General features: G+C 41.7%; 1 protein-coding gene across 1 annotated transcript in view; it reads left to right on the top strand.

Moving 5' to 3' along the window:
• The first annotated feature begins 18,332 nt into the window (after positions 1-18,332).
• LOC124722666 overlaps positions 18,333-27,974 on the top strand; it is a 509,646-nt gene continuing 500,004 nt past the window's right edge. The window contains exon 1 of the mRNA XM_047247811.1: positions 18,333-18,448. The gene's annotated coding sequence lies outside the window, so the exon portion shown is untranslated. The remainder of the gene's footprint in view (positions 18,449-27,974) is intronic.

Below are 27,974 nucleotides of genomic sequence, written 5' to 3'. Positions count from 1 at the left end.
AGGTCTGTTACATTTTCTAAGTATCCTGCCAATAAAACGCAGTCTTTGGTTAGCCTTCCCCACAACATTTTCTATGTGTTCCTTAAAATTTAAGTTGTTCGTAATTGTAATACCTAGGTATTTAGTTGAATTTACGGCTTTTAGATTAGACTGATTTATCGTGTAACCGAAGTTAAACGAGTTCCTTTTAGCACTCATGTGGATGACCTCACACTTTTCGTTATTTATGATCAACTGCCACTTTTCGCACCATTCAGATATCTTTTACAAGTCGTTTTGCAGTTTGTTTTGATCTTCTGATGACTTTATTAGTCGATAAACGACAGCGTCATCCGCAAACAACCGAAGACGGCTGCTCAGATTGTCTCCCAAATCGTTTATATACATAAGGAACAGCAAAGGGCCTATAACACTACCTTGGGGAACGCCTGAAATCACTTATGTTTTACTCGATGACTTTCCGTCAGTTACTACGAACTGTGACCTCTCTGACAGGGAATCACAAATTCAGTCACATAACTGAGACGATATTCCCTAAGCACGCAATTTCACTACGAACCGCTTGTGCGGTACAGTGTCAAAAGCCTTCCGGAAATCCAGAAATACGGAATCGATCTGAAATCCCTTGTCAATAGCACTCAGCACTTCATATGAATAAAGAGCTAGTTGTGTTTCACAAAAACGATGCTTTCTAAACCCATGTTGACTGTGCGTCAATAGACCGTTTTCTTCGAGGTAATTTTCTGCTGCTGTTGATACTATCCTATACTCATCTGACAAGAAATCATTGTCTTCTTTCCACTTCACTTCACTGACCCCTACTATACCTTGATGGAGCCTTTCCATTTTCCTTTTCAGATTTTCTAGTTTCCCTACCACGTGCAAGATTCTGACATTACTTAACCCCACGTTCAAGCTTCTGACATTACTTAACCCTTGTATAAAGCTTGCTCTACCTAAAAAGCTCTATGTCATCTCTTGTTTTCTCTGCTTGTGACTCTAGTTACGCCTTCCCTAAACTCTCTCTAAATTTCGCCAGTCCTATTGGCCCATGAAGAGAATGGTTCCCCATGGCCTTGTCTTGTCCTATACGCATATTAGTCGATCGTCCACTTACTCGCGTAGTTCTCTTCTAAAATTTGTTCAATCTCTTCTCATGTACCCTTTTTCTCACGTACTTGCCCTCTCGATATTGCCTCACTCGTAATTTTTACTTTAACAAATATACACTCGTTTCCATGTCCCTTTCGGTCCACTAATTCAGATGCTGAATCAACATTTACACTACTGGCCATTAAAAGTGCTACACCACGAAGATGACGTGCTACAGACGCGAAATTTATCCGACACGAAGAAGATGCTGTGATATGCAAATGATTAGCTTTTCAGAGCATTCACACAAGGTTGGCGACGGTGGCGACACCTAAAACGTGCTGACATGAGGGAAGTTTCCAACCGATTTCTCATACAGAGACAGCAGTTGACCGGCGTTTCCTGGTGAAACGTTGTTTTGATTCCTCGTGTAAGGAGGAGAAATGCGTACCATCACGTTTCCGACTTTGATATCCGTCGGATTGTAGCCTATCGCGATTGCGGTTTATCGTATCGCGACATTGCTGCTCGCGTTAGTCGAGATCCAATGACTGTTAGCAGAATATGGAATCGGTGGGTTCAGGAGGGTAATACGGAACACCGTGCTGGATCCCAACGGCCTCGTATCACTAGCAGTCGAAATGACAGGCATCTTATCCGCATGGCTGTAACGGATCGTGCAGCCACGTCCCGATCCCTGAGTCAACAGATGGGGACGTTTGCAAGACAACAACCATCTGCACGAAAAGTTCGACGACGTTTGCAGCAGCATGGACTATCCGCTCAGAGACCATGGCTGCGGTTATCCTTGACGCTGCATCACAGACAGGAGCGCCTGCGGTGGTATACTCAACGACGAACCTGGGTGCACGAATGGCAAAACGTCATTTTTTCGGATGAATCCAGGCTTTGTTTACAGCATCATGATGGTCGCTTCCATGTTTGGCGACATCGCGGTGAACGCATATTGGAAGCGTGTATTCGTAATCGCCATACTGGCGTATCACCCGGCGTGGTGGTATGGGGTGCCATTGGTTACACGTATCGGTCACCTCTTGTTCTCATTGACGGCACTTTGAACAGTGATCGTTACATTTCAGATGTGCTACGACCCGTGGCTCCACCCTTCATTCGATCCCTGCGAAACCCTACATTTCAGCAGGATAATGCACGACCGAATGTTGCAGGTCCTGTACGGGCCTTTCTGGATACAGAAAATGTTCGCCTGCTGCCCTGGCCTGCACATTCTCCAGATCTCTCACCAACTGAAAACGTCTGGTCAATGGTGGCCGAGCAACTGGCTCGTCACAATACGCCAGTCACTACTCTTAATGAACTGTGGTATCGTGTTGAAGCTGCATGGGCAACTGTACCTGTACACGCCATCCAAGCTCTGTTTGACTCAATGCCCAGGCGTATCAAGGCCGTTATTACGGCCAGAGGTGGTTGTTCTGGGCACTGATTTCACAGGATCTATGCACCCAAATTGTGTGAAAATGTAATCACATGTCAGCTGTCGTATAATATACAGGGTGTTACAAAAAGGTACGGCCAAACTTTCAGGAAATATTCCTCACACACAAAGAAAGAAAATATGTTATGTGGACATGTGTCCGGAAACGCTTACTTTCCATGTTAGAGCTCAGTTTATTACTTCTCTTCAAATCACATTAATCATGGAATAGAAACACACAGCAACAGAACGTACCAGCGTGACTTCAAACACTTTGTTACAGGAAATGTTCAAAATGTCCTCCGTTAGCGAGGATACATGCATCCACCCTCCGTCGCATGGAATCCCTGATGCGCTGATGCAGCTCTGGAGAATGGCGTATTGTATCACAGCCATCCACAATACGAGCATGAAGAGTCTCTAAATTTGGTACCGAGTTTGCGTAGACAAGAGCTTTCAAATGCCCCCATAAATGAAAGTCAGGAGGGTTGAGGTCAGGAGAGCGTGGAGGCCATGGAATTGGTCCGCCTCTACCAATCCATCGGTCACCGAATCTGTTGTTGAGAAGCGTACGAACACTTCGACTGATACGTGCAGGTGCTCCATCGTGCATGAACCACATGTTGTGTCGTACTTGTAAAGGCACATGTTCTAGCAGCACAGGTAGAGTATTCTGTAGGAAACCATGATAACGTGCTCCATTGAGCGTAGGTGGAAGAACATGGGGCCCAATCAAGACATCACCAACAATGCCTGCCCGAACGTTCACAGAAAATCGGTGTTGATGACGTGATTGCACAATTGCGTGCGGATTCTCGTCAGCCCACACATGTTGATTGTGAAAATTTACAATTTGATCACGTTGGAATGAAGCCTCATCCGTAAAGAGAACATTTGCACTGAAATGAGGATTGACACATTGTTGGATGAACCATTCGCAGAAGTGTACCCGTGGAGGCCAATCGGCTGCTAATAGTGCCTGCACACGCTGTACATGGTACGGAAACAAATGGTTCTCCCGTAGCACTCTTCTTACAGTGACGTGGTCAACGTTACCTTGTACAACAGCAACTTCTCTGACGCTGACATTATGGTTATCGTCAACTGCACGAAGAATTGCCTCGTCCATTGCAGGTGTCCTCGTCGTTCTAGGTCTTCCCCAGTCGCGAGTCATAGGCTGGAATGTTCCGTGCTCCCTAAGACGCCGATCAGTTCCTTCGAACGTCTTCCTGTCGGAACACCTTCGTTCTGGAAATCTGTCTCGATACAAACGTACCGCGCCACGGCTATTGCCCCGTGCTAATCCATACATCAAATGGGCATCTGCCAACTCCGCATTTGTAAACATTGAACTGACTGCAAAACCACGTTCGTGATGAACACTAACCTGTTGATGCTACGTACTGATGTGCTTGAGGCTAGTACTGTAGAGCAATGAGTCGCATGTCAACACAAGCACCGAAGTCAACATTACCTTCCATCAATTGGGCCAACTGGCGGTGAATCGAGGAAGTACAGTACATACTGACGAAACTAAAATGAGCTCTAACATGGAAATTAAGCGTTTCCGGACACATGTCCACATAACATCTTTTCTTTATTTGTGTGTGAGGAATGTTTCCTGAAAGTTTGGCCGTGCCTTTTTGTAACACCCTGTATTTGACCGATGAATACCCGTTTGTCATCTGCATTTCTTCTTGGTATAGCAATTTTAATGGCCAGTAGTGTACAATGATTTCTCTCAGGTCCCTCTTGCTGCCGTCAAAAGACTTCCCTAGAACATACAACGCTTCATCGCTTCCCTAGCACTTACTTTACTGTTAACTGATGAGGTACCTTCGCTAGGGGGTAGGGGAGAAGTGCATAGTAAAATTATAAAAGATTAACAAAAAAATGGTTCAAGTGGCTCTGAGCACTATGGGACTTAATATCTGAGGTCATTAGTCTCCTGGAACTTAGAACTACTTAAACCTAACTAACCTAAGGACATCACACACATCCATGCCCGAGGCAGGATTCGAACCTGCTACCGTAGCGGTCGCGCGGTTCCAAACTGAAGCGCCTAGAACCGCTCGGCCACCCTGGCCGGCAAAGATTAACAACTAACGGTTTTAGAAGTACAGTTACAATGTTAAGATTTGCTTAAATATGTAGCGACTTCTTCCGGTGCTCTGCTGCGTGTCGGCGGCGCTGCGCCGACCTTGAGGCTGTTGCTCAGTGGGGCTGGACCTTCGCCTTGGACTTGCATACGAGGACATGGCCTTGAGCCTCCCTCCTCTGCTAGCCTGGAACGGGGCCTCTTCCGGCCACTACTGGTCCAACGGTGTTACACACCAAACGGGGTGGCAAGAGTGCGCCGGGCGCAGACCCCCCGAAGGACCGGGTGACTAACTGCAGTAGTGGAAATATTTATTGCATCACCTCTTACAATTAACAATTTTTGTTACATTCATGGAATAACTGAGCTAAATTTGCCTGATTTCTCTTGATTTCTATCAGAAATTAATCTACACAATAATTTTTGTCGATTTGTTTTTATTCTTAATTTTTTTTTCTACGGGGTGAAAAGTATTTAAACCGACAAACTCTGGGAGCTTGTAGGGGACATAAAAACAAATACTTTTCCCTAATGTCATTTTTTCCCTATGAGGAGTATTTAAACCGGTGGAGGCCGTATTACGCTCTTCAGTTGTAGGCAACTGCTGTCCACCGGTGTAGTAGTGCATTGTCTCTGTTTACTAATGGAGCGATACACCTGGAGTGAGTACACTGATATGGCTGGTGCGTAATGCGTAGCGCACCGCAACGGACGAGCTGCACAGCGGGTTTATCAACAACAATATCCTAATCACTGTATTCCGCATCATACGACCTTTGCTGCTGTGTACCAATGTCTGCGTGAGACCGGGTCATTTAGCAGGTTACTTGGACAGGGACGCCATCGCACGGTAAGAACGCTGCAATTTGAGGAAGCTATCTTGCAGCATGTGGAGCGGGATCCTTCAATCGGCACTCGTGCAATTGCACGTAACATGGGTACGAATCAGATGAATGTACGAACAGTCCTTCGAGAGCAATTGTTACGTCCATTTCACTTACAGCGTGTCCACAACCTGTCCAGTTGATAATCCACCCAGAGCACAGTTTTCGCAGTGGTACCTGGAACAGTGTGAAATGCAATCTACATTTCCATTCTCTGTATTGTTTACCGATGAAGCAACGTTCGGGCGTGATGGAGTCTTCAACATGCACAATTCGCATGTTTGGAGTGAGGATAACCCACATGCCACAGTTACTAGCGCTCATCAAGTGTGGCTTTTCATTAATGTGTGGGTCGGTGTTGTTGGAGACTTTAATTGGGCCGTATCTGCTACCTAGGCCATTAAATGGCCACTATTACAATTTCCTCGCCAGAGCATTGCCAGAATTGCTGGAAGGCATCCCGCTCCCTACAAGACAACGCATGTGGTTCCAATATGACGGGGCGACGGCACATTTCAGTCGTCGTGTGCGTCGATTCCTGGACCGATGGTTCGGAATTTTTGAAAATCTACTGTAATTGAAATTGGGTTGTGTTAATGTGTTGTCTCTTGGTCATAAAAAAATGGAAAAGTGTTTGTTGGTTTAATTAATTTGCCGCCAGAGAAATCTTCCTCTACCGGTTTAAATGCTCCTCATAGGAAAAAATGACATAAGGGAGAAATATTTGTTTTGATGTCCCCTACAACCTCCCAGAGTTTGTCGGTTTAAATACTTTTCACCCTGTATAAAAATGTTTTTTTTTTTTAATAATTTAACACTTTCTTGAAAAATGAGTGTAGGTGGATATGTCAGCTATTCCGTATGTTATTCTGAAATATGAATACTAATGTTGAAAGAAACACTGCATATTAATGTTGTAACATAACACTGATGGATTTTAGTGTTTGTATTGTCTCATACGAACACACTGTTGCATTTAATACTTTGTTGCTCCACCACGCGCCTCAATCACCGCTTGGCATCGTGAAGGCATCGAAAGAATTTACATTTTAATGAACTCCTCACTCAGTTCATGAAACCACACACGCACAAGGGTCTCCAACAGCTCCCGTTTATTGCGTGGCTGCTTTCTGGTGATGGCATTTCCCATAAACTTCCTACAGTTCTCAATAGGATTGAGATCAGGGCTGTTTCCAGGCCACCCTAATACTCCAACCCCATTTTGTAGAAGGAAGGATTTTACCTGAAATGTAGAAGTACGTGATGATTAACCAAGAAAGTAATCTGCTTCGTGCTCGGTACAAATGTTACTCATAGGACTCACCTTCAAAGCTCTATGGCAAGGAGCGGAGTCGTCCTGAAAAATGCAATTGGAAACATCTCCAAACTGGTCTCTAATGGTCGGCATAAGCTTCCTTTCAAGGATGCTTATGTAGGCACCTGCGTTGACAGTGCCATTGATGAAGTACAGACGACCTATTCCGTGACTGGAAATTCACCCCCAGACCGTCCTTATGGGTGTTTGACTGTACGTTATGCATGATAGCAAAAATTCTTCACCTTTTCTTCGACGCACGAACACTTTTCCAGCTGAGCCATGCAGATTAAATTTGGACTCGTCTGAAAAAGATTACTTTGTTCCACATTTCTGGTGTCCATGTCGCATGTGTTTTTGCCCATTTTAGTCACTGTTGTCGCATTATCTTGGTCAATAAAGGCTTCCTTCTAGGACGACGGGCTGAGCGTCCAGCCTCAAGTAGCCTATTTCTTACAGTTCTACTGGTTACTGAGATGTCGCACATTTCTTCCCAGTCTCGCTTTAGTTCAGTTGATGACAGGCGACGATCGTTGACCGAAAGCCTTTTCAATACTCTGTCCTGTTTGGCAGTAGCCCTTAACTACTATAGACCGTCTCTCAGACCGCTACTAGTTTTTCTGTCGAGATATTTCTCACACCCCCGCAAAGCCAAATGGACTCTTTCTTCCATGTACCTTCCTATTGGCTGTCGAGCTACACGTGCCAGCATTCTTGCATTGTTGCTGCTCTTTGTTTCGTAATTATTAGCCTTGAGAGGTCTCACAGACGTACCATAGTGTTTGCGTGCCGCGTTTTTATTGCATGCTACTGTTTCTCCATGGCGGGGAAAGCTGGGCCTTCTGTGCAACGTGTGTTATGTGGGACAGATGTCTTCACTTGCAAGATGAGCCTCAGACACCGAAAGAAGAATTCGAAACTCGAAAAACGTGCACCTTTTGCCCTCCTCGTCTGAAGAGGAAAACAAGGTATCCATGGTCTTCCGATTTGTTTGGAGTGTTACATGCAGGTCTGCGTAAAGTGTTTGCAGGTGGAAATTGACTAAAGTATGATTCAGTGGCACATGAGAACATGTATTTAGTTTTTACTTGTAATTTTAGAAGTAAAATGGTGGCAAAATTTCTCCATTCATAGACTTATGGACTGAAATATTCGCTCTACATTGCAAAGTGTGTCGTAAACTGAAAGCTGACTTCGCACACAATTTATCGTAAGTCATGTCGGATTTTTCCACCTAGTTATATTGCCAATTTGTAATATAATCCCTCTGATGAAAATCTGTGTGTGAGTAGAGAGCTAACTATTTGCTGTTATTTTCGTAACTCATAAACTAAAAATATACTCCAGATTTCGCTTTGTTTTAATTGTCGAAGTGTTTAAAATACCGCAGTGTTTAAAAAAATCAAATTTCTACAAAAGCCACCTCTGAGAAGTGTAATGAATGACTGGAAGTCAAGAAACTATATATATGCAGCAAAATTCTGGTTTGATATATAAAATAGAAAAATGCGGTCTGTGAGACCCCTCCATAGTAATTGTTCAAAATGGTTCAAATGGCTCTGAGCACTATGGGACTCAACATCTTAGGTCATAAGTCCCCTAGAACTTAGAACTACTTAAACCTAACTAACCTAAGGACATCACACACACCCATGCCCGAGGCAGGATTTGAACCTGCGACCGTAGCAGTCCCGCGGTTCCGGACTGCAGCGCCAGAACCGCTAGACCACCGCGGCCGGCATAGTAATTGTGTTCCTGCGAATGACCATAGTAGTTAAGGGATTGACGTCGTTTTTCGATCTCTTCCTTTCTCACGATCAGCATTTCCTTTTTGCCTGTATTTTTTCAGTAACTTCGAAATCATAGACTGACTAAATCCTGTCTTAGAAGATATCTCTCTGGTGCTGAGACCAACAGACGAATAAGCAAGTATAGCAGCTTTCTTTTCTGCCGTTAATTCAACTGACCTGCCCATCTTCTCACTGCAAAGTCTCAACTCAAAATGGCGGTATAAACACTGGTTTCATTGTAAAACGAAACGACAACAACAAAGAGTTGTGTATTGTTGGAAAACATGCGTGAAGAAGTCAGATTATTAAGGCAAGAATATGTCAACAAAGTTTAGCAACAATGGGACTGGTATAACCTGAAGCAAACTGCTGCAAAAGACAAAAAGACGAAGTAACTCATGGTGATGCAATAAATATTCGCACCACTGTAAATATCAGCCAAACGCAAGTTTTAAAATCTGGACCTATGGTTTTGAACAAATGATCAACTATTCAAAATGACAGTCACAATCGCATTATTCACTTTGTCTCCAACCGGTTTCAACCCGCGATGGGGTCATCTTCAGGGCAATTTACACCATTTGGTCGCTCGCTGGAGTCGTCACCCTGCCTGTGCACGGTAACTACCAACCGTGCACGACTTCAGCAAGCGACCAAATGGTGTAAATTGCCCTGCAGATGACACCATCGCGGGTTGAAACCGGTTGGCGACAAAATAAACAATGCGATTGTGACTGTCATTTTGAATAATTGGTTATAAGTAAATTAATCGCTGTTTATGTCCATAAAACTATGTTGTCTAAAAATTATGAACAAATGGTCTCAGCGCTGGAGACCCCCAATAAACTTGAGCGAACGTCTTAAAAAAGAATCTCCATATATAACTAGAGGTTAAATTAATGCAAAATACTATGATTTGCATGAATGACACGACCTCTACATCAGACACTGTAGAGCAAAAAATATTATCATTACATACGTGCAAATATTATGCACACTAAGCTGAGGTGAAAACAGCCATTCAGGAGGTCATCGACAGCATCGATGTTCCGACACTTCAGCGGGTCATGCAGAATTTCGTTATCCGTTATCATCGCCAATGATGACAGGCATGTTGAACATGACATGTGATGACTGGGTGTTGTGTGATGTCCTTAGGTTAGTTAGGTTTAAGTAGTTCTAAGTTCTAGGGGACTGATGACCATAGATGTTAAGTCCCATAGTGCTCAGAGCCATTTGAACCATTTTTTTTTTTTTTTTTTTAACATGACATAACCTACACTACTGGCCATTAAAATTGCAACACCAAGAAGAAATGCAGATGATAAACGGGTATTCATTGGACAAATATATTATACTAGAACTGACATGTGATTACATTTTCACGTAATTTGGGTGCATAGATCCTGAGAAATCAGTACCCAGAACAACCACCTCTGGCCGTAATAACGGCCTTGATACGCCTGGGCATTGAGTCAAACAGAGATGGCGTGTACCGGTACAGCTGCCCATGCAGCTTCAACACGATACCACAGTTCATCAAGAGAACACATCTGAAATGTAACGTCCACTGTTCAAAAGTGCCGTCAATGAGAACAAGAGGTGACCGAGACGTGTAACCAATGGCACCCCATGCCATCACGCCAGGTGATACGCCAGTATGGCGATGACGAATACACGCATCCAATGTGCGTTCACCACGATGTCGCCAAACACGGATGCGACCATAATGATGCTGTAAACAGAGCCTGGATACATCCGAGAAAATGACGTTTTGCCATTCGTGCACCCAGGTTCGTCGTTGAGTACACCATCTTAGGCGCTCCTGTCTGTGATGCAGCGTCAAGGATAACCGCAGCCATGGTCTCTGAGCGGATAGTCCATGCTGCTGCAAACGTCGTCAAACTTTTCGTGCAGATGGTTGTTGTCTTGCAAACGTCCCCATCTGTTGACTCAGGGATCGAGACGTGGCTGCACGATCCGTTACAGCCATGCGGATAAGATGCCTGTCATCTCGACTGCTAGTGATACGAGGCCGTTGGGATCCAGCAAGGCGTTCCGTATTACCCTCCTGAAACCACCGATTCCATATTCTGCTAACAGTCATTGGATCTCGACCAACGCGAGCAGCAATGTCGCGATACGATAATCCGCAATCGCGATAGGCTACAATCCGACGGATATCAAAGTCGGAAACGTGATGGTACGCATTTCTCCTCCTTACACGAGGCACCACAACAACGTTTCACCAGGAAACGCCGGTCAACTGCTGTCTCTGTATGAGAAATCGGTTGTAAACTTTCCTCATGTCAGCACGTTGTAGGTGTTGCCAGCGACGCCAACCTTGTGTGAATGCTCTGAAAAGCTAATCATTTACATATCACAGCATCTTCTTCCTGTCGGTTAAATTTCGCGTCTGTAGCACGTCATCTTCGTGGTGTAGCAATTTTAACGGCCAGTAGTGTAAATCCGAATATCTGTAGTGACGTTTACATGTTGAGTAAAGTGTGTGCACGCGGCAGTTTGTAACTAATTTACTTTTTTTTCATGTAGCTCAGTAATTTTCATCCTGTATGTACGAGTATGTTAAGTTCTGGTTTCGCATACTATCTGAGCTGCTGCGATCATTTCGACAAGCTTAAAACTTTTTTATTAATTTCATATGTTATTAATGTAATTCTTTGCAGTATATTCATTAGTAAAGAATGAAGTGTCTTGAAAGGATTTTTGTGCTGCGTAGCTTTTAATTTACCCTCCGGATAAAAGTGTTAAATACATAAGAAGTTTAATTGGCGTCTAGAAGTTTTAAATTTGATATTTCCTTCTTTTCGTCATTTCGAAACGATTTTCGCCTTTTAGAGCATTAGGACGACATTGTAGACAGAAATGTTTGGCAGCTGGCCGAGCTGCACGTCAGCCTCGGCTTTGAGCTGCTGTTCAGGCCAACGATCGAAAGCAAGTTTTGACGGGCCGAGATTAAAGCATCGAATTCGCGCGAGTATGGACATGCAAAAGTTTGTATTGTGGTTAAAATAGCTCTGAGCACTGTGGGACTTAACTTCTGAGGTCATCAGTCCCCTAGAACTTAGAACTACTTAAACCTAACTAACCGAAGGACATCACACACATCCATGCCCGAGGCAGGATTCGAACCTGCGATCGTAGCGGTCGCGCAGTTCCAGACTGAAGCGCCTAGAACCGCTCGGCCACACCGGCCGGTTGGATTGTTGTGTTTTGTTTTGTACTGTGGCTTGTCGTACTGTTCAGAGGTCAGTCGTGCTGAATAGCCTCCTGCTCGCTATTGTTGTTTTGTGGTTGTGTAGGAAGTTACGTTTGTGTACCGTCGCATCACAGTTTTAAGTTGTTTTTGTATCGGTGTATAACACAGTTTTAAGAGTTTTGTTATACAGTTGTGGAAATCATTATAAAGACAGGGATCCACGAAAGTAATAGTACCATGTCTGAAGCATACATGTATCCAATTTACTATGAAAATAGACATAAACAATCATGACGGAATTACAAAGTTTATTTCATAACACGAGTAAGAAAATAAGGCGTTTGCATTTCCTGGAAGGAGTGATATAGAGGCATTTACTTTCCTGTTGTGATATCGCATTGTATTAGTACTTTGTCCAACCTTCGTTCTTGCTAACCTCATTAATTCTCTTTGGCACTGACTTTGTTAGGATTTGTAGTTCTTGCAGTGAATTTGTCGCCTACTCTTTTCGTATCGCTCCTTTCAGCTCACATGCGGCATCAAATTGCCTTCCATTGCGATAAACACGCCTTGCAAGCATTCTACAAAAGGTTTCCACGCGGTTCAAATCTGTGCTACGAGCAGGCCAGGGCAACTCATCGATATCCTTATATTCAAACCCCTTTTTGGTTCTAGCAGAACCATAGACAGATACATTATCTAGTTGAAACAACAGACTTTCGTCTCCTCGTACATTCTAAGCAATTGTGCTCCTAGGATCTAAGATGCACATACAGTTCATTCTAGTGTTCAGCTAAGCAATGCGTCATTTACCTTTGGCAGAGAAGGCTACCTGAATCATAACACTTCCACCACCAAAATTTCTCCTCGTTCTTACCTGCTGCTCTGTTCTCAGAGCATGGCAATCATACTAAAATCCTTCTGGACCATCTAAATTACTGAATATCACTTTATCCCATCCACAAGTTCGTACCAATTTTTGCTTTTTCATCACATGATAACTGTTTTCTGTATGGCATTGTCACAATAGTGATTTATGCACACAACATTCACTGTCACTAATAGTGCCTGTTTCTTGTCTGCAGTAAAGGCACATACGCACACACTAACACCGCACAGAGCAAACAGCCTTCATAACGACTTCCACCCTCTACCACCTGTATCGTTGATCTCTAGTTATACTGTGTATTGTATTATTGACATCAAACGCTATACCATTTGATTGCATTTGTCGGTATACTGGATTTCATACTATTGCATATACATTGTTCAGAACAGTTCCAACCGACAATGTTAATTTTGCTCCAAATATCCATGCCTCTATACTGATTTCCACCAGTGTAGTGGAAAGGAATGGCCCGAGTGGTGAAAGAATGACTGCATCAGCGTAAGGCTGGAAAAGACAATGTTGCGAAAAGGGACAGACATTTTTACACTTTGCGCCAGTCGCTAAACTAGCAGTGGCGGGGCAGCCAGAAGGACGTGAAGGTGACGTTGAGGTTTTCTTAATTGATGGTGACCAGAATCGGGGTTATCAGAAACAAGGTACGTACTAGTTAGAGAGTTCCATTTATAACTGATTGCAGTTTTTGTGGTGTAGGTACTTGAGAATGTCCCTCTCGTACAAAAATTTGTGCCTTTTTTGTAATTTTCCAGATGCTGAGATACAAGAAAGATGTTGTTTCGAAGTATAGGCGGCATCATCGGCGCAGAGATGGGACCACGTCGATCAAGAGAGAGACGACAGAAAGGGTGCAATTTGAGTTGAGGAACAGCGCATGCAAAAAAAAAAAAAAAAAAAAAAAAGCTATTAGTATTGGAGGAAGCGACAGTAGCAGTGACGAAATCGTTCCGGAAACTGAACATGTTTTAACGGCTAGATCGACAGAGAATGAGACACTTTTAGATTCCAATATAGGTCTGTGGAGTGGAAAAAAGCGCTTCAGCAGTTCAGAGGTAGAAGAAACTGTTAGGCGCGGACCTGAGCGAACACCAAAAAGACTGCCGCGGGACCCAAAAGGTAATCAGCTTTTCCATTCAGGTGTGGTGGTGGTGGTTAGTGTTTAACGTCCCGTCGACAACGAGGTCATTAGAGACGGAGCGCAAGCTCGGGTTAGGGAAGGATTGGGAAGGAAATCGGCCGTGCCCTTTCAAAGGAACCATCCCGGCATTTGCCTGAAACGATTTAGGGAAATCACGGGAAACCTAAATCAGGATGGCTGGGGACGGGGTTGAACCGTCGTCCTCCCGAATGCGAGTCCAGTGTGCTTCATTCAGGTGTATTTGAGCGCATCTTAAAAAAAAAAAAAATGGGGCTTGTTTGGGGAGAAGAAAAAAAAATGGTTCAAATGGCTCTGAGCACTATGGGACTTAACATCTACGGTCATCAGTCCCCTACAGCTTAGAACTACTTAAACCTAACTAACCTAAGGACAGCACACAACACCCAGTCATCACGAGGCATAGAAAATCCCTGACCCCGCCGGGAATCGAACCCGGGAACCCGGGCGCGGGAAGCGAGAACACTACCGCACGACCACGAGCTGCGGACTGGGGAGAAGCAAAGCAAGCATTGTACTGTTTTGCTTGCCTATTGGTTTCATGTGGTTAATACAATGAGGTAAGAGCGGCTTGATGGATTATTATTTTATTATTTTTTAAAAATTTGTGGTAAGTCCTGTGGGACCAAACTGCTCACGTCATCGGTTCCTAAGCTTATACACTACTTAATCTAACTTAAACTAACTTACGCTAAGGACAACACACACACACACCAATGCCCGAAGGAGGACTCGAACCTCCGACGGGGGCAGCCACGCGAACCGTGGCTAGGCCCTAAGACCGCGCGGCTACCCCGCGCAGCTTGATGGATTAGCTATTATTGCAAAAAAGTCAGAGTTAACCCGTTCGTTACATTATACCGGTATTATACACTGAAGGTCCAAAGAAACTGATATAGGCAAGGGTATTCAAACACAGAGATATGTAAACAGGCAGAACACGGCACTGCGGTCGGCAAGGCCTATATGAGACAACAAGTGTTTGCCGCAGTTGTTAGATCGGTGACTGCTGCTACAATTGGCAAGTTATCAAGATTTAAGCGAGTTTGAATGTTGTTTTATAGTCGGCGCACGAGCGATGGGACACAGAATCTCCGAGGTAGCGATGAATTGGGGATTTTCTCATACGACCATTTCACGAGTGTAACGTGAATATCAGGAATCCGCTAAAACATCAAATCTCCGACAACGCTGAGGCCGGAAAAAGATCCTGCAAGAACGGGACCAACGACGGCTGAAGAGAATCGTTCAACGAGACAGAAGTGCAACCCTTCAGCAAATTGCTGCAGATTTCAATGCTGGGCCATCAACAAGTGTCAGCCAGCAAACCATTCAACGAAACACCATCGATATGGGCTTTCGGAGCAGAAGACCCACTCGTGTGCCCTTGATGACAGCACGACACAAAGCCTTACGCCACTCCTGTGCCCGCCAACACCGACATTGAACTGTTGATGACTGGAAATATGTTGCCTGGTCGGTCGAGTCTCGTTTCGAATTATATCGAGCGGATGGACGTGTACGGGTATGGAGGCAACCTCATGGGAGAGATATGGGACCCCTGATACGTCTAAATACGACTCTGACATGTGCGTAAGCATCCTGTCTCATCACCTGCATCCATTCAGGGCCATTGTGCATTCCGACGGACTTGGGCAATTCCAGCAGGCAATGCGACACCGACACCCCACACCTCCAGGATTGCTTCAGAGTGGCTTCAGGAACACTCTTCTGAGTTTAAACACTTCCGCTGACCACGAAACTCCCCAGACATGAACATCATTGAGCTCATCTGGGATGCCTTGCAACGTGCTGTTCAGAAGAGATCTCCACCCCCTCCTACTCTTACGGATTTATGGACAGCTGTGAAGGATTCATGGTGTCAATTCCTTCCAGCACTACTTCAGACATTAGTCGAGTCCATGTCACGTCGTGTTGCGGCACTTCTGAGTGCTCGCGGAGGCCCTACACGACATCAGGCAGGTGTACAAGTTTTTTGGCTCTTCAGTGTAAAAGAGTTCGCATCTTAAAAAACTGGAAAGATAGTATAAATCTGTGACGGATCCAATGTACGTAAACTGCATTAAAAAGTTTCTTAAAAAAGGACGTTGTTTTGTCTTTGCATTGAAATTTTCTGTCTTTATCCAAAAAACCAAAGCTTAAAATAATAGTAATAAGGGGAACGGACTAAGAACTTTAACCGGGGGTCCGAATATCCTAGCCCCGGCCTTGCTTCTGCTGCCCTTCGTGTAGACGGGTATGACCTGTGCGTTCTTCCAGCTACTAGGTACAATTTTTATTCGAGTGATCTACGGTAGATAATGTTTAAAAGAGAGGCGAACTTCACTGCAAATTCATTATAGAATCTGACAGAGATTCTACTGATCCCTGCAGCTTTGTAGACTTGCAGCGATTTCGTATGTTTCTGAGCACTACTGACACTGATATATACATACATCACTCATCTTTGCAGTGGTACGAGAATTAAAATTGGGGCATCATCCCTGGATTTTCCTTTGTAAAGGAAAATTTGCGAACGTAGTTCAGCATTTCTGATTTGCTTCCTTCAGCTTCAGTTCCTGTCTCGTCCGTCAGTGGGCGCTAAATGGTTCATCAAGGAATCAGTTCGATGATGAAAGGAAGTGTGCGGGAGACAGGTAATAGAGAGAGAGAGAGAGAGAGAGAGAGAGAGAGAGAGCGCCCATGGTTTGTTTACAGTAAGCGGGCTCAAATATACGTAGGTTGCAGTAGTTATGAAACGATGAAGAGGCTTGCACGGAATAAACCAGCATGGCGAGCTCCAGCAAACCAGTCTTCGGACTGAAGACCGCAGTAACTGCAACAAATTAACTGCAGATTCCGCATCGCAGAAAGTGTACTCATTTTAACACCAATCTTCGTTAAGAAAATAATGCAGTACCGATATGCTTTAACTTGGACTCCACGATGGTGTCAAATATAGTGCGGCGAAGTTCCTTAGTGGGAGTTGGTCGTAAAAAGAAGTTCCTAGTCCGACGAGTAGATGGCTCTTGCAGTCGGTAGCTGCTTACGCCGAAACCCGTATCGCAACGGACGAAATGCTGCGCTGCTATTTCTTCAGCGTTAGTGTTGTAATGTAAAAATGCTAAAAGTAGTCGTCTGTGATAGCTGAAGTAGATGAATTTATCACAGATAGCTGTGATGCACAAAAAATATACCCAAGAAAAGGTGTAGGGCACTAGTAATAGGAAAAAAGTTTTGGAATCACAAATCCTGAGACACCTTGTCATTGGCGTTTTTAAAGCTGTTTATGTGCAGTGAACAGTAAGAAAACGTGCACCATATATCTTTCGCTGGGGTAGATCATGTATGTCTGTCATCAGAGGAAGAGGAAAGCACAAGAAGATTATTCACTGAAGCGACAAATCTGTTTACAGCAGTTTACATTACAGCAAATTTACAGTAACAATATTATAATAAAAATGAAATAGACAGATCTGCATACATTCAAAGTATCGAACAGTTTGAAAATGTTGTGTTATTTTTGGATTGACGACCTTCTTTGTCTAATTTTTCGTGGGATTCAAATCCAACTAGTAAAATATAAAAATCTAGAAAATGAATCATGCATTTGAAACTGTGCAGTTTCCGTGATAGAGCACATACAGTGTAAGTTGGAAAACAATGCAACTGACTAATGAAGAGCGCAATGTGAATAATCCCGATTTTGCCTACTGAAACAAAACTTCAAAAATATCACATTGTGCCCAACACCGAGGTAATATTCAACTAAGAAAACTATTTATTTCTTGAAAATTCGGAAGGATTATGATATGTAATGTTGTCGTATCACTTTGTCCTCTATTGTTATTTATGAAGAGTTGACATTTATTTTACAGTTTATTGCAGTAATTTTTCCACTTGTTAATGTTTCCGGAACAGTATCTCCCCTTATATTTTGTGGCTTTTAGGAATATTGTCGTTCCATTTTCTCTTATCACATAATTTTAACCTACTAATGTGTTCAAAACTAGTAAACGTGTGGTGAAATTAAGTGACTGATTAAAATAATTCAAGAAAGTTACCATGTCTGCCACACAGTTACGTTGCCGCTTGAAAAAATATGAGAATTTCTTTTGCAAAAAGGCCAATTTTGCCCGTTACGTAGCAAACTGAGAAATTTACGTAGCAGAAACTAAAACTGTTCACCTACGAGTAAACTGCTCTTTGTTCACATCGTGGACTAAAAATTCGCTGAAGTGGTAAATGTCTCTCAGTTTAAAAACGCGCGGGGTAAAAGCTGCCAGGACTGTAGTGGCATTTGTATGTGGCGGTATCTCGTGATAGATGTAAGAAATAATGGGAAAATTATCGTTTATCGTTTGTTTTCGCGTTCAGTGTACTATAATGGCTTCTGAAAAGTAATTAGTGGGCGAATATTTCAATTGTTTCGCCAAATACTAGTGCATCGGTAGGATTCATGGATGTGTTTTCGAAATTCAAGAGGTTAGGAGAATGTCAGTAAACGAACATTCGTACGAGATTGCTGAGGAAAAAGTAAGTAAACCTGTGTTGATTTTCTGACAAGGAAGAGGGAAGCTTCACGTAAACGACAGATATATACTGGGGCCCTTACCTGTAGTTGTTATTCTAAAATATACACGAATGTGGTAAAAATATGATAATTTGTTGGCGTGGTTGGCGTCCCTGCCCTCACACGTGTGTTAGAGTAGCCTGCTCGTAGCCGGATTATATACAGTTAAAAGTTGTCAAACTATTTGTGTACTAACCCACTGTTAATAAATGTTATGTATCTGTCGCATAAGTGTTCTTGAATACGTGAAGCTTTGGAAAGAGAGTTGAACAAAGGGAATACAATGCATTACTAATGGATTGTTTCCCGTTGCCCGTTGTTTATGTCATTAGTATAGGATAACTAGTTTATTTCTTTCCATTGAATAGCTCAAACGTTTCGTATGGAGAAAGACTAATTAGTAGTGATATGTACGTCCATTCAGATACTGTTGATATCAAATTCAGTAATAAGGCAACGACCTAGAAGAAGTTTAAGCTGAATCATAGAAACACTAGAAATTCTTCTGTTTATATAGAACTTCCTATACAAACTGTACCCAAATATTTTGTTTCCCAGATCTCTGCTATGTTTTCTTTTTCAAAACCGGAAAAGTGGAATGATTTAGGCCCTATATTGATAACAGCACACATGCTGCAGCTTACTTGTTATGACTTAACCTCCTACATGCATCTTGCAGTGTACAGAGGTTGTAAAGTTATTCTTGCAGCTACTTACGGTAATGACATGCAGTGTATTATATTTCAAAATGTACTGTGGTGACACACACACAGTATAGCTTGAATTGCAGTGTCCAAAATAGTTTCCTTCACATATTTATTACAAGGATAACATGTGCAGAAGGGTTGGTAATGACCTAAACATAGAATTGGAACAATATTTTATCTATTAGCATGGGGACATGTTTGAGAATAAAAATATTTTGAACTATAAGACATCAAAATATGCAGAATTGTCTATGTTTACATATAGTTTGTTGTGAAGTATACTGATTAGTACATGTTTTCATTTGTTTTTAGCTTACATCTTCTGTTGCGTGAATTGCTGAATAAGTGGTAGACAGTTTTTTTTCGCAATTGTAAGACAGTTGAGAAGTACTTGTACTATGGCATATGTATGAAAATTCTGTTAATTCTAAATATCCACATTTGACTGATGATGATAGGTTTATAAAATAAATCTGGTGTTGATGAATAACTTATTGGTTGCTGTTTGTGAAAATGATGTCATTTGAGAAATATTATTTGACTGCAAGGCATGTTGCTTAGAAAATGTTTGACCTCTCTTTGTGGCGATTAATATTTGACTGTTGTACAAAGAATTAAGCATTAATCTTCATTCAAAGCTTAACTGATTATACAGTGCAGATTTTTGGTGCCACAGTAATAGGGTGCTCTGTTGACAATTCAGAGTACATTCACACGTATCTAACAGCTATAGAGTTTTGAACACACAAAGGAAACAGGATATAAGGGTGCATGTTCACCAATGGATGTAAATTTATGGCTTAATAAATTGTCTGTTTTGTTCTTTAACGAAGTGCTAGGAGTTTCTCGTTGGAAGTAATGATTAATTTTTGTAAACAGCGTAGTTGTAATTTGATCATTGTTGTGTAGCATAGTCTCATCAGTAGAGAGTGAAATTTGATTTCCACCTAGTTTCCCAAGAATTTCTGCTTCCAAATTAATAGTTTTATTTCCAGACCCTTTTTTCTGTTGCATTCTCTGTTGAATTATATTAAGTACAAAATATGAGTGATACATTCAGCAGAGCTGATACTATTTTTCTGTTTATTTTAAACATGAGGCAGATAATATTGACACCAAGAGTACAAATGGATAAATGAACGATGATACAAATTTGTTTGGATTACATTAAATTAGTTGTGTGGTATGTCTAGGATATGAAAAGTAGTCAAAGATGAGCATTTTGCTTAAGGGCAGTATAATGAAGCAGCTGAATATTATGAAAGATTATTGTATTTCAGTGATTCTGAAAATAACATAAAAGATTAATTTTAAGAGCTCATGTGAAACTACTGTTCACTGTGGTAGGAGTTGCACAATAGCAAGTTCTTTAATTCAGTCTTAAACTCTACCACATTATCTAACAAACGTTTATAGACTTTGTTAGATTTGTGTCTCCTCATGTATCTGGCTCCCTTGTGTACCAATATTAACCCCTTGAAGTCTTCATCTAGACTTAACACCAGATACAATTCTTATAACACGCTTCTGTATTCTGAAAATACTTTTTCTGTAAGATGAGTTCACCCAAAATATGATTCTGTAACACAGTAGTGCATTGAAATCGGCAGAATAAACTAGTTTCTTCATTTTTAAGTTACATAGGAATTGTGTACTGCAAACATAGCTGAACTAAGTCGGCACACTTATACCATTCTAGGTGGTGAGTTTTCTGTTAAGATGTGATCTGTGTATTACACAAAAAAGTAACATTTTCTGTTTCTTGCATTACATTGTTTGAGTAAGGTATTTTTGTAGTGTTGGGCAACGGTTACTGAATTATTTGTACTTAGTTTTGTCCAAATTTAATTATGATCTATTTTCTTTGAACCTGGGATTTAGTGTTTGATGTAAAGTGGTAGAATAGGCTGTACTTGCGAAAAAGATGAGAGTCTAGAATAGCCAGTTCCAAAAATGTTACTTGAATTGGCTGAGTGAGGCAGGTGCAAAGGAAAATAGAATAAATTGAACCATGATCATTTTATGTATTTTCTTTTATTTAATCTTTAACTTGATTGAGACTACATCACAGAGTATTAGCTCTCCGTCCTGTGACTTGGAGAAAGGCTGTTGGTCTACCACATGCATTTTTTGGCATGAGGATGTGCTGGACTTCACAGAATTAGGAGCCATGAAACTTTCCTTTCTTCGTTTTCAGAGTAACTTTTAGTTGTCAAATTACTCCATTGTTTTCACTAGCAGAAGAGTACTTGGTATGTTGCATTCAAGGAAGACAAAATTCAGTGAATAGGCTGAATTCTACAGTAATAAGAATATTTGTGTCTGTTTTTTTTTTTTTTTAATTTTCGTATTAGAGAAATAATGTATTAGCTACTTTGAATGATAGCAGTCTTGGTAAAATATAATTTTCTTGCAGCCAAGATACAGCCTCTTAGAATTCCCTCACCTCAGAGGTTGCACTAATTTATCTTATATTCTGTAGAGATTCTTTGAATATGCATGTCAGTGAAAGATTCTTCTTTGTCTAAGCCCAATTTTTAATGTTTCTTCACCTCTGGTGTTACTTGACTGCAATGTGAAGAGTGACTGACAAAAATACTTATTTAGGTCCTTCCAGAAATAAAAGTAACTGTCAGAAGAAACAATTAGTTGTGCAGATTTTTAACCCAACATTATGCTAAAAGAAACTGAAATGTTTGTATGCTTTGTTGTTCATGTAAAATTATTCCATTGTCTTCAACAGAGGTCTTTAAATACACCCTGTCTCTCCAACTTCTGTTCTGCATCTTTTTCCAGTCTGGATCTTTGTTCATTTTATAATACCCTCAACATCTACTGGGTGTTAAAAGACTGAATCTTCTGTGCATGAGGACTGTAGACAATTTCATAGAGAATTTGTACTACCATATTTCCCTTGACTAGTATATTTCTAGTTTGATAATATTTAGTTGTAACAAAAAAAGTCAATAAGCACAAAATGTACAGAAGTCCTTTCCCTTTCCACCCATACAGTTTCATTCCAGAAGCAACCTTCTGTATCTACAGATTTCCAAGAGTACTTTTGTTGTCATATTTTAAGTACTGTAGTTAAACAAAAGCCACATACACCACAGAATTGAAGTTCATGGCAGTTCTGTGTAAACAATATTGCACACTTTTGTGGCAGTGTTTCCTTTTTTAATATTAAACATCTGAGTATCATCCACGTCACTAAATGGAAAAATATGTCCAGGAGTGGACACATTTATTCATATATAAGCTGATGCTATTTTTAGAACTCCTCCAGACACATCATCTAAGAAGTTTGTATGTATTAATTTCCTTTGTGTCTGCCTGGTGGTCTAGCAGTGAAGTGTTTGACTGAAAACCGAGAGGTCACATGGTCGAATCTCGGCTGGACCATGGAAGTTTTCAGTCTGCCTTTAATCTAGCCGTCGCCTCACAATGTGTGAAAAGTCACCAGGAATGACACATGGTTCGGATTCACTGTTAAGTTGTAGGTCCCCTTTCCCAGGTTTGATCACTGGTGTAGGTTATACACACTCAAGTCACCGAAGTGGCAGCCTGGTGAAATTCGTGCACTCAGCCAATGATCCCCGTGCAGTTATTATCAATGTCTTTTGTCATTCCCAATATTTACCTTCCTCAAAAAAGTTTAAACAGTAGAACACTAGCATAAAAAAAAGTCTCTATAAAAAATTCATTGGTACAGAAAAGATTTAGATATATATTAAATGTCTGGTGGTTTATGTGGCTGAGTTTAATACTTAACTAGAGAACTTTCTGTTGGGCAACTCCTCCTAGTCCGTTGAAGAATATCTTTGCAGAAACACACAAATTTAAAGTTTTGGGCAATTTTAAAATTAGAATTAGCGCTGTAATACAGTAGCCTTTAGTAGTGATATCACATTTCAAGTACTGCATTTAAAGAAATCTACGTATTTGACTTCTTTGCACAGCCCAGAAACTACATTCCGTTGGATCCAAGGATAACAACTATTGTAGTATAATGTAAAAACGTATGAATTAATATATGTTTTGATCGCCGTACGTGCAGAATTATATGAAATACGGAGAATTAATACGAGTCTTAATGCACACAATCGTAGTTCACATCCCTCAACCTATGTGCACGACTAGCATTTGTTTACGTTGAAACACGAAAGACTAAAATGTACAACGTAAAAAGCACCTCAGCAGCAGGAACTTTCTTACATATAAATCAATTCGTTATATACTTTTCTGTGTTTATAGTTGCTTTTTAGAAATTGAGCCGCTTTGTTGAAATGAATTCGACCGCCTTTTTACAGATTTTTTTTTCCATTAGATGTGTTCTTTTTCCACTTATATTGTTTGCGGCCGTTGAGATCCCTGCCGCAACTGCCATCAAATTTCTTTACAGAGAGTCAAATATATCACTATAACCGATATGCGAGAGAGCAAAAGAATTCTGAAATGCTACGTAGTATTCTCGTTCGATTGCCTTCCTTGCCGAGATCACTTTCCTATTACGAAATTGGCGACTTGCCTGGAAAATCGCTAATTACGAGAGACTCCGGGATGAGTTGGACTTTTTGCTGACGGAAGTAATTGTACTGAGTCGTTTTGTTACAAATCGCTCTGAGATTGTGCTTTGTAAATAATCGGCTGTGGAGTCTCATAAGGAAAGGCGGAAGTACATTTAATTATTGTAATCTTCGTTGTTTGTTGGCCTCGGTAATCCTCGTCACTGTCCGTTGGTTCTCGGGCTCCGTTTCCCGTGGAATGACTGCAGAGGGGCACAGTGTGTAACGTACGCATGAAAATGTCACGTACCCGTGAAGTCTTCGCTGGCACAAAAGTAATTTTAATACTATGTAAACATTGATACGTATTTGAACACGCATGTTTTTGGATCACCATTGAAGATTGTCCTCCATTTTACTAATTTCAGTACAATACCTGAAGGCGCAACTTGCATTCCACAACCTGACGTTTTGTCTCTCTAAAGTGTTCACCCAGCTCCTCCATCGTTTTAGTTCACCTTATGAGTCGTACTCTTCTTTAGATATGCCCACAAGCAGGTGCGCTAAACAGAAGATCAACGTGCGGTGTGATATTGATTCCTTACCGTCCGCACTTCCACGCATATCTTTAAAGAATCTTCGTTTGCTCCTGAACTTCTGTAACACAAATTCCTTCTATAGGTTCGATGTGGTACTGCGTATGTTTCTTTATCGAATGAGATGGTGTAACCCTAAAACAATACTGGTCATTTAGTGGAAATTTGTTCGACCAACATTTACATCGTCGAAAAATCTCTTCGTCATTCGAAGAAAGTGCAGATGGGGTCCTTTCGGAGAGGATACGAATATTCTTTGCACACCATCGTCTGATTTGAGCTAGTGTTCATTCCTAGTAACCTCATAGTGAGTGGCGTAAACTTTACCCGCATTCAGGACAGTTCAAATCCGCGTCCAGCCATGCTAATGCAGGTTTCCCGTGACTTCCCTAAATCGCTTCAGGCAAATGCCGGAATGCTTCCTGTGAAAGGGCACGTTCGGCTTCCTTCCCCATCCTTCCCTTAATCCAGTGGGACCGATTACCTCGTTGTTTGTCCCCTCCTCCGAATCAACCAACCGTAAACTTTACCGTTTGTTATGTTAAAACACCACTCCTACAAGGTATCAGGTAACATCAATTCGTTCGACTGCCTTAGTACGTATACATAGTCATTCGTGCGTCATATGACTGACTGTGTTGAGTACTGTGAGAGTATAGTATGATGTCCCTGTTGAACATGAGTGTGAAATGAGACGAAGGGAGTGTGTGAAATCTGATAATGGCATAACGCACCTATACGGCCGATGGGTCACCATAAGTAGTGTGCCATGCTCTCCATTTACGAGAGATTACGGAAAGATTTGGAATGTAAACCAGGTATTTAGTATACATGTTAGGGATGAAAATGACTTCATCTGACAGGACTGGAACCACCTGCCTCCGGCTAGAGGGCCACCTTACACACAGTTTTTCAATTCACATGCCATATTTTGTTGCAGTATGTTGTATGCACCATACATATCGCATTTTTGTCCATAGTCCTTTGGAGCTCCCTTCCTCCATCCCAACACCCCTCAGTGACAGCTCTGAAGAATTTCGGCTAGTAAAGAATGTGGAAAACAAAAGTACGGTAGTATTTGAAAGCACCGAGGATTGAATCACACCCATCCTGCTGCGGTTGTTCGTGGATTCCGCTAGTAATTCCTGCCGAATGATAGGGCCTCAGTAGGTTAGTGTTCTCGTGTGATATGCATGTTGATAGCATCTTGAACGCTAACGTACAAACGAGATCAAACATTTCAAGAATCTGAAAGCGAGAGGGCAGTTTGTAAGCACTTAAGACTCGGTACTAAACGCTTCTGAAGAGTTATTCAACAGCCAATTGTCTCTCGCAGGATTGGAATATACTTGATGTAAATGGGACTGGTTCAGGGCTATTTTTGTGATTCTAGAGGCTGACAAAGCCGTACACAAGAATATAAAATGTTTCTTATTATAACGTTAACAGAACTTTCCATCGGTTTTTGGCTGAACATGATGATAATATTAAAATGTTACCACTTCCAAATGTTCTGTAAAATTATATTTATTTGGTCACGAACCGGCTTTCGGCTTACCAGGCCATCTTCAGGTGTCAACTGACTGTCGAAAATACAGATAAACATGATATGCGACTTATACAGATAATATTGATACAGAAATGACTAATTCTTTACATGGGAAAATATTACATTAATTACTTTAACTAAAAAAAGGGTATACAAAGTTTTTGTGTAGAGACACATATAACAATTGATGAGAAATAAAATGAATTTACAGTTAGAATCTAGTATTGTTAAATTAAGTGTTCGTCATAAATACTAGATTCTGACTGTAAATTCATTTTATTTCTTGGCAGTTGTTGTATGTATCTGTACCTAAAATCTTTGTTAACCCCCATTTTAGTTAATGTAATAACTGTAATATTTTTCTGTGTAAACAACTTGCCATTTTTGTAGCTTCTGTAGAAATAATATCTGTGTAAGTCGCACATCGTGTTTATCTATGTTTGCGACAGTCAGTTGTCAGCTGAAGATGGCCTGAGAAGCCGAAAGCCGGTTCGTGATCAAATAAATATAATTTTGCAGAACTTTAGAAAGTGTTATCCTTTTTAATATTGTTTATGATTATTTTATACACACACTCTTAGCACCGCGCTTCATGTCTCGATTCCTTTTTTTCCTTTCTTTGTGGCAAAAGCTTATTTTCTTAAACAGTGATGTCTGATCGTTGTAGCATTCTGCTTGTAGATAGCCATTTTGTTTGTATTCCAGGGCCACATATGCCTAAGATACACCACATAAGACTATAGTCCTTGCTCCCATACAAAAGAAGTGAGGGGGACTAATAAATTAAACTTAAGCAGGCATTTCCTCTGCCTCACGTATGCTTTATTGCAAGAGTGAAGTCGCATACAAACTAAGTACCTCACGGTATTATGGTTCTGGGACGTGTAGTTACGATGCTGAGAGTGGGAAGTGTCGTCACTAAAAGATGTGTATTATCTGAACGTATGTAGGTTTTAGGACATGCCGTTGATTTGGACGATCACATTTGTGAGCATTAATTCTCGCCTTTGTGTTCTTAAAATGATGCAGCTATTACGAGGCACTGGTAAACTCAATGTTCTGTGCTGAAACTTTCCTTAGATTCTGGAAAAACAAAGTATACAGTGAAAAGTCAGGATTTGCTTATTTTCGATTATGTTCCCATCCCTGGCAATCTTTCATGTAGAATTATCTAAATGTAACACTGTCGTCATTTGACTATTCTGTCATTACCTTTTATACCCTATTCCAGTTTCGAATCAAGATGAATTTCGCAACAAAAATGTTGTGCATCTCGACTAGCTGTTGGTCTGTTGGATCCAAGTAATGGATATCGGACTAGTTTTTTGAATGGATTCACAACTTGTAGATAGAACCCAATGAGACGAAATCGTCGACATTTAAATTACGAGAGCGAGAGTGTCACAGGGCAGCTATATAAACAGCTGAAAGCTCCGTCCGCATGACCAGTCCGCATTGTAGCCCATGGACGAAACTTCTGAGTGTCCTACTTCTGTACCCGTGCAGGATGATTTTGCTAAATGAAGACAAACTGCAGGAAAGGACCCCAGAGAGGACAAGGATCAAAAAGGTCGTACGGACATATGGCTGGAAGTGCGTTGCAAGGGAGATACACCCACTTAAAGTGGAGATAGAAGATCTTTGACAGTGACCCCTGTATCAGCACACGGCAGGTGGCCCGCAGCATGGGGTAAGCCAGAAGACCGTGTGAAATATTGTACACGACGGCTACCACTATCCGTATCATTTAAAACGCGTACAGGTATTATTACTTACTCGCAGCTGCGGTTTTATTTCTGGTTCGTTCGCACAGACCACCACGATACTGGGATTTATGTTATCCATCCTGTTAACAGATGAGGCGAACTTCACCTGTGGGCTATGGAGAATCCCCATGGTGTGGTAACAGCGTCCCGCCAGCACCGGTGCAGCAGCCTCAGTGTGTGGGCAGTGATTATTGGCGACCGCCTCGTGGGGCCACGCATCCTTCCACAATGCTTCACAGGCAAGGCATATCTGGACTTGTTGCGGGTGACGCTGCCCCCCCCCCCCCCTTGCTGGAAGACATGCCTTTGGTGGTACCGAGTGTAATGTGGCTGCTACGTGAATGCTCCAGCTCACTGCCATCTTGA

This window comes from Schistocerca piceifrons, chromosome X (assembly GCF_021461385.2).
Source record: "Schistocerca piceifrons isolate TAMUIC-IGC-003096 chromosome X, iqSchPice1.1, whole genome shotgun sequence".
Taxonomy (NCBI): Eukaryota; Metazoa; Arthropoda; class Insecta; order Orthoptera; family Acrididae; genus Schistocerca; species Schistocerca piceifrons.
The sequence above is the reverse complement of the archived record's forward strand: the minus strand, read 5'-3'. Positions and strand labels throughout refer to the sequence as shown.